Raw genomic sequence first — 11,538 nt, forward strand, 5'->3', positions numbered from 1 at the left:
AGTTGATCTTCTATCATCAGGACAACTCGCCCAATCTGCATCACAATAACCCTCCACATTCAGATGTCCATTTTTCTTGAACAGCAAACCTTTGCCTAGATTCTTCTTTAAGTATCTCAAGATTCTATATACTGCATCCATGTGATCACTTCTTGGTCATGCATGTATCTGCTTACTACACTCACAACATATGTTATATCTGGTCTTGTATGGCATAGATAAATGAGGCGCCCCACAAGTCTTTGATATCTCTCCTTATCTACAGGATGTCCAGATTCAGCACCCAATTTGTGGTTTTGCTCTATTGGTGTAGTGGTTGAATGACACCCAAGCATACCCGTCTCATCTAGTAGATCCAAAACATACTTTCGCTGTGAGAGCACAATCCCTCTAGGAGATCTCACTACTTCAATCCCCAGAAAATATCGAAGTTGTCCCAAATCTTTAATTTCAAATTCCCTTCTCAAATTCTCCTTCAATCGTACCACCTCTAAAGTATCATCTCCAGTGATAATAATATCATCAACATAGACCGCTAGGATAGTTATGCGATTTTTGGAACATAGATAGAACAGAGTATGATCTCCATTACACTGCTTATATCCCATAGCAAGCATTGCACATTTAAACCTATCAAACCACGCTCTTGGCGATTGTTTTAGTCCATACAAAGATTTCCTCAATCTTAGTACCTTACCTTCTGTTTCAGCAGTAGTGAATCCAGGTGGAATCTCCATATAAACCTCCTCTTTAAGATCACCATGAAGGAATGCATTTTTAACATCTAATTGATATAATGGCCAATCAAAGTTAGCAGCACATGAAATCAAGGTCCTCACGGTACTCATCTTTGCAACTGGTGCAAACATCTCATCATAGTCAATCTCATATGTCTGGCTATACCCTTTTGCTACCAGTCTTGCCTTATATCTCTCCACTTTTCCTTCAGGGTTTTGTTTCACAGTATATACCCATTTACAACCAACCACCTTCTTCCCAGGAGGAGAAGGTACGAGCTCCCATGTGTCATTCTTCTCAAGTGCTGCCAACTCTTCAAGCATTGCCTCTTTCCATCTTGGATCTTGCTTTGCTTCTTTCCAGTTTTTTGGAATTTGTACAGATTGCAGGGTCGTCACAAATGCCCGGAACTCAAATGGTAAGGACTCATATGACACATAATTACTTTCCTCATTACTATGGTCATCTTCACAATTATCTTCAAAGCCATATCTCACTGGAGGTTTACCTGCAGTGCTCCTTGTTTCTCTTCTAAGAGCAATAGGCAAATCATTCAAGTGATCCATTATCTCTCCCCCTGACTCAGATAACTGGTCATTCTCATTTTCACTCGAACGAGCTTGGTCACTTTCAACTTCATCAACAATAGTGGTGGGTTGTATGGGATTTTCTCTCCTTCTCGTATATACTCGTAGATTCCTTTCTGTAGGAGACGGTTGTACTCTCCTTTCCTGTATAGTGTCATTCACTTTAACTGAATCTGGGATTAAACCAACCATAACACTCTTCTCATTTGCTTTAGTCTCAACATTAGACTCCATTTGCTCACCTTCTTCTGATCCATTTGAAGGATCTAAATCAATGAACAGAGAACCTAAATCAGTCTTCTCACCATAGAAAGGAACTGATTCTCTAAAGGTTACATCCATACTCACAAATATATGGCGCTCAGATGGGCTCCAACACTTATATCCTTTTTGTCCAGATGAATACCCCACAAAAATACACTTGATAGCTTGAGAATCTAGCTTTCCAACCCCTGGTCTATGATCTCTAACAAAGCATGTGCATCCAAAGACTTTGGGTGGAACTAAGAACTCATTTTTTCCAAATAACATCTCACAAGGAGATTTCATACCAAGTACCCTTGATGGCATACGGTTTATCAAGTGAATGGCAGTCAAAACTGCCTCATTCCAAAGGAACTTAGGCACATTCATTGTATGCATAAGTGAACGAGTTACCTCCAGAAGATGCCTATTCTTTCTTTCAGCAACTCTATTTTGTGGTGGGGTATCGAGGCATGAAGTCTGTTGTAGAATTCCTTCTCTTGGAAGAAAACCCTGAAATTCCTTATTCACATATTCAGTTCCATTATCACTCCGGATAATTTGAATAGAGGTGCCAAATTGATTCTTCACATAAGCATAGAAAGCCTTAAAACATTCAAGTACCTCACTTTTATGCTTCATTAAATATACCCATGTCATACGAGACTAACAATCAATGAAGGTAACAAAATATTTTGCCCCACTTATAGCAGTGACTGGGGAAGTCCACACATCTGAATGGATTAATATAAAAGGTGATAAACTCCTTAAACCCCTACTCACATATGAGCTTCTAGTGTGCTTCCCGTACTCACATGCATCACATATTAAATTACTCTTATTCACCTTAGACATTTCATGAGGAAACATTTTGCTCATGATATCAAAAGATATATGTCCCAGACGACAATGCAACAACATCACCTTAGCTTCATCTTCACTAGCTGATAGAGCAAAATAGACTTCTTCTCTTGTCTTGCTTTTATCAAGATACCAGAGCCCATCATGCCAAGTTCCAACTCCAAGATTTCTTCCCGTCCTCCTTTCCTGAATTAAACAATTTTCACGATCAAGAAGCACCCGGCAATCCATTTGATCAATTAACGAGCTTATTGAAATAAGATTCACAGGAAAGGATGGAACATGTAATACTGATGATAAGGTAATATTTGGTGTGCATTGAACTGTCCCAATGCCTCTAATAGAACGAGGGATTCCATCCGCAGTTTTAATTGTCCCCTTATAAGAATGTGAGTATGGCGTATATGATGTAAATTCATTTAGTTTACCCGTGACGTGCCTTGATGCACCTGAGTCTAATATCCAATTAGATATATGATTTTTGTTGAATGTACCTGAGTCTGTGTGAACCGCATCAGCAACAGTATTACTCGAGGATGTTGTTTCTTGATTGTTCAATTGAGAACCCATTGCAATTTCCTTCCACCTTCTGAACTCATCTAGCTCATTTGGCGAAATTGTAACTGATTCTGTAGCACACCCATCTAACACTGCATGATTAGCTCTAAAGCTTACTCTTCCACCACGACTAGCACCACCTCGGCTAGTACCACCTCTCAGCATACCTCTGCCTCGACCCCTACCACGATTTGGTTTGAGTGGCTGACAGCAATCACGAATCAAATGCCCTTTTTCACCACAATTATAACAGATTCTGGTCTCTTGGGACCCCGCTACCACATAAGCTGGACTTGTGAATTTAAGGAGTTATCCTTTATCATCTTCAGCCTTGTCTCTTCCTGTGCCATAGCAGCAATAGCTTCTTCAAGACTAGGGAGATTAGCTTGATGGAATAATGCAGCACGTCTTCCTTCAAATTCTAGATTTAGACCCCTCAAAAACTGAAGGACCCTTTTTTCTCTACCCACTTTTTCACCCAAGCCACACATTCAGGGTGAGGTAACTCAATAGGATCATAATGATCTAAATCAGCCAACAATCGCTTCAATTCTGCGACATAATCCATCAAAGTCCGCTCCCCCTGTTTCAGATAATGTATCTTATCATCTGTATCTGCCAAAAGCATCACATTCCCAACACCTGAATACATGCTTGCAAGAGCCTTCCATATCTCTGAGGCAGAAGTAATAGTGTCATCAGAACCTGCAATTGTTGGAGTCAGAATTGAATAACCAAGTAACCACTAGCGCATTAGTGGCATTCCAATTCTTCCACTCACTGCTCAACTTGTCTTTAGGTTCAGTTATGTCCCCATTGATGAAGCCCTCAAGCTTCTTTGATTGCAGCTGTAACAATGCTCTCCTGGACCAAGCCAAATAATTTTTCATGCCTTCCAGCTTAATATCAACAGGCATCAACTCCAATTTCTGTACCATGTCAATCTCTTTACTTGAGGACGAGACATCATCCTTCTTTGCAGTAAGTAATTCCACCAATTTCCCAAGAACCTGTTCAATTCATTGATTCTCTGCCATAATTTAGTGGCTTTAGAACCCCTTGCTTCTTCACAACAACACTTTCTTCCTCTAGTTGCAGTACAGCTCTTGCTCCTTGCTCTGCTCGCCGCTGCTCTGGAGCACCACAGCCTCCTCCCAATGTAATTGCAATTAAATGCTTCCTGGATCCACACCAAGCACCACAGCCTCCCTCACGTCAATCCCACCAGCAATCCAATCAAAATTCCTCGAGAACCGCGTGGGATCACAAACGAAGCTTCCACGCTTATGCCAAGAACAACAACAAGAAGAACTGCAACAGCACCTCCTGCTCCTTCCTGCTCTGCAACTGCCACCTCCTGCTCCTTCCTGCACTTCACGAGCTTGCATGCGCGCTGCCTCCCAGACTGCACCTCCGTCGGATCCGTGCAGCGCCGCCCACGCGCCGCGCCGCTGCAGCCTCAGCAGCCCCTCGAGCCACGCTGCTCCCGCACCGCCGCACGCGACCTAGGCGCTGCCGGGAAAGGCCCGCGCCGCTCTGATCCGCCCGTGCGCTGCTGCTCCGCGCCGCCTAGCCACGCCGGCGCTGCTGCTCCGGCTCCTGCTCGCCGGCCGGCGTCACGCCGATGATGCCGCTACCATCGCCACCATCGCCCCCAGCCCTGATACCATGTAGATTTGGGGGAAAATCCACTCAGGAGATTTTTTCACTCCCGTTGTCTTTTCTTATCCCTTCGGGTTTTTTTACATTTTAACCCTCCATATATAACTATATTACATATACACACACCAACACCAACAAACCCCCACTTTGCACAGTTCCAACTTCCAAGTTTCCCCTTGCCACAAAACTATTGACATCTCTGCCCTCTGCTCTGTGCTCTGCTCTGCTTCTATATAAATAAACAAGAGTAGCTTCTCACCCGTCACAGCTGAGTCGTCGGAGCAGCAGCACGATGTCGTCGGAGTCGTGGTCTCTGCGGAGCGGAATCGCCCTCAACTCCGGCCTGGCGCTGAGCCTCGTGGCCGTGGCCTCTCCAGCTGCACGAGCTCTTCGGCCGCCACGCCTGCCGGCACCGGCGCCGCCTCGCCGCCCTCGTCGACCCCTACCTCAGCGTCACCATCACCGAGTACGACGGCGGCCGCATGCACCGGAGCGACGCGTACAAGGAGGCCCAGGCGTACCTGATGCGCACCACGCGGGAGGCCAGGGGTGGCGTGCGCCACCTCAAGGCCGAGCCCGCCGAGGGCGAGGGCGACGCCGACCCCGACGGCCTCGCCCTCAGCATGGGATAGAACGAGGAGGTCGCCGACGAGTTCCGCGCGCGGCGCCACCGTCTGGTTCTACTGTCTCCACTTCCTCGAGCGCGACCGCGACCTCGTCCTCGGCGAGTGCCTCCCCCACGTCCGCCGCGAGGGCCGCGCCGTCATGGTCGCCAACCGCCAGCGCAAGCTCTTCACCAACATCTCCGGCGACAGCTTCGACTCCGACGGGTACGTAAGAACGAATCAAATTGACGGAATTGCTTGCGCCAAGAAGCTAGCTAGCTCGCTCGACCGATCGCCTTTGCCTGCTGATCGACGATGTTCATCCCCCAGCTTCTGGTCCGGCGACTGGGTGTGGAGCCACGTGGTGTTCGAGGCTTCGAGCACCCCAAGACGTTCGACACGCTGGCCATGGACCCGGCCAAGAAGAAGGAGATCATCGCCGACCTCGACGCGTTCCAGAACGGCAAGGACTACTACAAGCGGGTCGGCAAGGCGTGGAAGCGCGGCTACCTCCTCTACGGCCCACCGGGCACCGGCAAGTCCACCATGATCGCCGCCATGGCCAACCACCTCGACTACGACATCTACGACATCGAGCTCACCTCCGTGCGCACCAACACCGACCTCCGCAAGCTCTTCATCGAGACTACCGGCAAGTCCATCATCGTCATCGAGGACATCGACTGCTCGCTCGACCTCACCTGCAAGCGCAAGAAGAAGAAGAACAACAAGGACGACGAGGCCGAGGAGAGCAAGCAGGACGGCGACAAGAAGGACTGCTTGCCGGAGCCGCCCGGCGACGAGGAGAAGGACGACGACAAGGGCAGCAGCAAGGTGACGCTCTCCGGCGTGCTCAACTTCATCGACGGGCTGTGGTCGGCCTGCGGCGGCGAGCGCATCATCGTGTTCACCGCCAACCACGTCGACAAGCTGGACCCGGCGCTCATCCGGCGCGGCCGCATGGACAAGCACATCGAGATGTCCTACTGCTGCGCCGAGGCGTTCAGGTTCCTCGCCAAGGTGTACCTCGGAGTGGACGCGAACCCGCTGTTCGACGACTCGGAGGCGCTGCTCTGGGAGGTGGACATGACCCCCGCCGACGTCGCCGAGAACCTGACGCCCAAGGGACCCGGCGAGGACGCCGACTCGTGCCTCGCCGCGCTGGTGGAGGCGCTGCAGGATGCCAAGGAGGAGGCGCTGGCGAAGAAGGCCAAGAAGGGAAAGGGGAAGGAGGTGGCCGCCGCCGCCGACGAGGAGTAGGCTGATGTTGACGTGTTTCTTGGTCACTCTCTAGAGAGCTACATATTATTTTCAAGGCGTGCTCTATTTGGTGGTAGTCAACCTGATCATTGGTCCTATATGATAATAATAAGACTATGGTTTTAAATAGCAGGCTATAGCCCCGCTATAGTTTCGCTATAGCCTTTTCAGAGAGTCCCCGCTAGACTATTTGTATTTATGCCGCTATGGCAGCTATGAACGCTAAATTGCGCTATAGTTGCGCTAAACGGCGTAGCTTGAACGCCGCTATAGCCTTATACTTAGCTCAGTGCTACTGTTTTGGTCTTTTAGATAATTGAATATTTAATTGTATGAATTTTATTGTATTGTCAACTTAAGTAATGATCCCACCCTAGAAACATATTTATGTTTATGAAATTCGCTAATTATTATGTTTTTGTGCATCTATTGCTTGTATTTTTTATGGTTTAGTAGTAAATCGCTATTTGCCTTAGCCCGCTATAATCTCCGCTATAGCCTCTTAGCCTTGGGGAAAAATACGCCGCTATTTACCATAGCCCGCTATTTAAAACCGTGAATAAGACTAACACAATAGTTCGAAAATCGAGTTCTCTTTATGTGTTGCTGAATATTTCTACTATATATTTCTTGGGAAGCCTCTTTGGGCTGACTGAATAGAACAAAAGTCTGACTTAGCCGGATACATATATAACCTGTTTCAGGAACTTGCACCCTTTGCTGAATGATTCAGGCAAATTGCGTCACTTTGTTGAAGACAAATACCTCCATCCACAGCCTAGTTAGGGTCGTCAGTAGTCAATGCATGCTATGAGAATTAATGTAGAGATACCTAATGTATGCACAAGTACTAACCATATGAAGATTAAATTTGGAAGACTCTAAAATACTTATGTGAAGATCATTTGTGAATAGTATGAGTAGTACAAATCTAGATGGAGTACAGTCGTAATAAGTATGAGAATAATGAAGTCATACACTTATTACGATCAAGAAGATGGAGTATTCGTAATAAGTATGAAAACGCAGTCATATACACTTTATTATTACTTATGTGATGATGTTTAATATTTTATTCATAGTACATTATTATTTGTTCTCTATGCTTAAGTTTTTATTCGTAGAAGAATATTATTTGTTCGTGGTGTTACAATATTTGTTCCAAGTAGCCAAAACTAATTATTTGATATTAAAAATGTGTTTAAAAATATCGTGCAAATATAGTCAATTGTGATCTTATTTTTGAAGATGTTATCATAAGAAAGATTATGTCATAATTCAAATTTAATATAGATGCTTGGTTTAATAGTTATCGTATTTTAGTTTCGAATCTATTATATTATTAAAGGAGTGTTAAAAGAAGCCACCACGTTCGCCGAGAGGGTCTATAAATTCTCACGTTAATCTAAAAAAGAGAATGATTTGCACTGTTGGATTATATGAAGATCTAACGGTCAAAATTAACCCAAAGAGTCCACATCAAATACGATTAGTAACAAAGAGTCCACATCAAATACAATTAGTATATATAATTTCGGAATTTATAAATTAATAAAACTTGCCTTCGATTAAAAATCCTTACCGAATACGATAAGTAAATAGCTACTAAAAATTATTTTGCTGTACGCCTAGAGAAACTGATTAGGCTAACGGGCGAGTCCACATCAAATACGGGTAGTATATATAATTTCAGAATTGATAAATTAATAAAACTTGCTTTCGATTAAAAATCCTTACCGAATACGAAAAGTAAATAGCTACTAAAAATTGTTTTGCTGCATGCCTAGAGAAACTGATCAGGCTAACGAGCACTCCAACAAAATGACAGGAATGACTTGCATATGCCCGTATTGGGCTATGGAATTGTAGTTCAAACATTTGTGATACATGTATCCATATCAGATTGTTTCAATTTGGGCATCGTGCGGGTGTGTTCTTTCATGCTGTGGAGTATGGCTTCCATCGCCAAACTGTATGTCTGTATGTCAAGCTGAAGCATTACGAAGATCTAACTATCTAGACTAACTCAAAAAATCCATTTCAAATAAGAATACTATATATATTTAAAATTTTAAAAATTAGGAAATTATCGTAAAGAAATTAGCAGTTTACACAATGGCTCCATGTCAAATCAGACTAATAAAAAATTAAATATGGAATTAAAGGATAAAGAAAATTAGCAATCAATTTGCATACCAATTGGGATGCAAAATAGCTACAATAGAAGTCTATGACAAATACAATTACTAAATAGATATTTTTAGAATTTTATTTTATGAAATAAATTACAAGCACACATGCTCACCTCTATGAATACGTGCACGCAACTCTACCACTCTCGAGCACCTCCAGGGGATTGAGCAAGTAGATCCTAAAGTCACTACAAGCATCTCGCTGTCGACTGGCATATCTACTACCACTGAATGTGAGGACTCATGCTGAGTCGAGAACTTTTAGTCTTGAACACAAGTGGACAAGTTCTACCATATGAGCTAATCTTAGTTTACATCTAATTTTAGAATTATAAATAACACAAAATATTATTGTGATACTTTGATTAGTAAAAAGCTAAATTTAGAATAAAATTATAAAACTTAGTAATAATAGTATGAACAGTTGGTTCCATCGAAGTAGAAATAAATGGCCCTACTTCTGGAATGCTTAAAAAAATGTACACATATACCTCATCACTATGAGAAAAAAAAGAAACTACCTAGAGAAAAAAATGAATTTTATGTACATATTACTATGATAGCTGAAATCAGACTAGCCGCGCTATTAGCGCGGGCCACCTTACTAGTTTACATGTATTTGAGTGATGTCAGCATTGTTGTCTACTTCTGCATGTACGCATATATTCTCTCGTCAATTAGTTAGCTACATACGCGCTAACAGTCTATGCATGCTTCATTATTAGGCTGGCGGTCCATCTAAATTTCATTTTAATTAATCTTTTCAGATAATAATGGTTGGCGTAACCATCACAAGCGTGTTAACCGCGCCTAGCAAAGAGGACTAGTTCAGCATTAACAACAAACGTACACGCAGTCCCGTCCCGTCGACCTCTTCCGGTTCCCCTTCAGATCCTTGCAGACCTGGATCTATCATGCTGCACCCAGCTATTGTTGCATAGAGAAATCACGAACCCAAACATCAAATATTGTGTGCCCTCACTCGAAGTTAGGGATGGTATCCGCGGATGCGGGTGTGGGTTTGGTGAAAATCTGTCTGTAAGCAAACTTACGGGGTTGGGAAAAAATCCGCCCGCGGGCAGACCCGCGGATGCATTTCTGCATCCGCACCCGCATCTGCGGATTTCGGGCAGGTTTCGGGTGCCCGCGGATGTGGCAACATATATATAATAAAAATGCACAAATTTGTCAATTTAAACAGTTAAACAATATATTTCTATAAGTAATAAGGGTAAACTAACAATAAATCCATAACTTCAAAGTAATAAGAACAAACTAACAATAAATTTATAAGTTTCTGTGATCATTTTATAGGTAAGATAGTTGGGTTAGACCTTATCTAAACAGGCTGGACCGGAGTTTCTTTGTTTTTAGATGGATGTGGGTGTGGGTCCATCCACGGTTGGAATATCGGACCAGCATCCGACCCGCACTTGCACCCATTGGGTTTAAAATCCGCGGATACCCGCATCCGCAGGTGGAATTGCCATCCCTACTCGAAGTCTCGAACAAAAGATTTACATGGGTGGGCGGCGACGCAGCGTCCGAGTAACACTGCTGGCGCCCAACCAGAGAGTCGGTCGCGCATCAAAAAATGTCATTAACTCGATATAAGTTGTATTTTGATCCAAGTGCTAATGAGGTGCTAAGGACAGTTTTAATGGAAATTACTAAGACAGTAAACTAGATAGCCGAGTCGAAAAAGTGACATCCCCTTCCTTTCTTTTCATAAAGACTTTACCATATCAGTAAATTTAATGCTCATGATACATTACCATTAAGATTAGCCAAATAAGTGAAAGTGCTAAACTTTAGCACATTCCTCCAAACGAAAGTGCTAATAGAGTACGCTAAATTTTTTTAGTATCTACTAGGTAATAGCCCGTGCGTTGCTACGGGCATAAAACTAAAATAAAATAGTAGTTATTTTAAAAAATACAAATAATCATGTTAATTTTGGGTCACATTTGGATCTTTAAACTTAATCCATTGTTGGTGAAATTGAAATAAAGGCGGGCCTCTAAAACATCCCATCAACATCCTTGGCATTGAGCTGTAAAAACATCAATATTAGATCTCCACAATTCAACAGGACAAGTTATTAATATTACATCTCGACAATTCAACAAGACAAGTTATTAATGTTAAGAGCATCACAAATTAACTAATCAAAATATAGCCTAACCACATTTAACATACTATAAAATTGTCCAAAATTTTGAGGAGCACTATCTAAAAATGGACTACAACATAGGATGCTTGGGGGGACCAAAGAGTATCATGTGGACTACCCTAGAATGGGCCGTTTTAGCTTTCTTGTATCACTGATCTTTCTTATTGCCTTGTTCATTGTGTCTGCAACATAAATGTTGCGCCTATAATCGACAGTGAAATCCTTAGGATGGTTCATCCTCACTTCTTGCAGCCTTCCATCCATATGATCAGATAAACCTTCTGGAGAACCAGCAAGAAGCTTTGGCCTGCTATCTGTATTATTGGATCCATTTTCAGAAGATCCATCAGGAGGGGATAATCTGGGAAGCATCTCTTACTAAACAAAATGTGGGTGACAACTTAACTACTCTAAAATATAAGTCATGTTGTATCAGTGAGGGAAGTATGGCTGACATGGTATTTTCTCACTACAAAGTTTTCATGTCAAAATTTTCAAGTGGTACCAACCTTAGGTAATATCGGATAGGCAACATTGCTAGGCATCTCAGGCAACCAATTCATAAACAATTTTCACTAACAATTTTTCAGGAGAACAAATCGATGCTCTATTTGCTCAGCTTCTAACATGTGAAAGCAATAAAATAAAGAAACAGTACA

General features: G+C 43.1%; 1 pseudogene; it reads left to right on the top strand.

Annotated features, from left to right (window-relative positions):
* Positions 1–3,923: 3,923 nt before the first annotated feature.
* Positions 3,924–6,514, top strand: LOC120674460 (annotated as a pseudogene).
* Positions 6,515–11,538: the final 5,024 nt, after the last annotated feature.

This window comes from Panicum virgatum, chromosome 5N (assembly GCF_016808335.1).
Source record: "Panicum virgatum strain AP13 chromosome 5N, P.virgatum_v5, whole genome shotgun sequence".
Classification (NCBI taxonomy): domain Eukaryota; kingdom Viridiplantae; phylum Streptophyta; class Magnoliopsida; order Poales; family Poaceae; genus Panicum; species Panicum virgatum.